Raw genomic sequence first — 317 nt, 5'->3', positions numbered from 1 at the left:
CATCAATGTTATGTACCCCTACTGATCCTCTTGCTGATGGTTGCCTGGCTGAAGGCCACTGGTAATTATTATTGGCAATTCTTTCCAGAATTTCATAAGCTTCAGTGTAAGATTTGGATAACAGAGCTCTATTTGCTAAAGCATCCACCATTAACCTTGTACTCGGATTCAACCCATTGTAGAAAGTTTTCAATTGAATGCAACAAGGAATACCGTGATGAGGACACCTTCTGAGCAATTCCTTAAACCTTTCTCAAGCCTCGTACAAACTCTCATCTTCAAGTTGATAAAAGGAAGTAATCTCATTCCGCAACTCT

General features: G+C 39.7%; 1 non-coding gene across 1 annotated transcript; it reads left to right on the top strand.

Moving 5' to 3' along the window:
* Positions 1-209: 209 nt before the first annotated feature.
* Positions 210-317, top strand: LOC112101567. The gene has a single exon (XR_002907601.1). It is a non-coding gene; the product is annotated as a small nucleolar RNA R71 (small nucleolar RNA).

This window comes from Citrus clementina, unplaced genomic scaffold (genome assembly GCF_000493195.1).
Source record: "Citrus clementina cultivar Clemenules unplaced genomic scaffold, Citrus_clementina_v1.0 scaffold_9, whole genome shotgun sequence".
NCBI lineage: Eukaryota > Viridiplantae > Streptophyta > Magnoliopsida > Sapindales > Rutaceae > Citrus > Citrus x clementina.
This window is presented reverse-complemented; position numbering and strand designations above follow the sequence as displayed.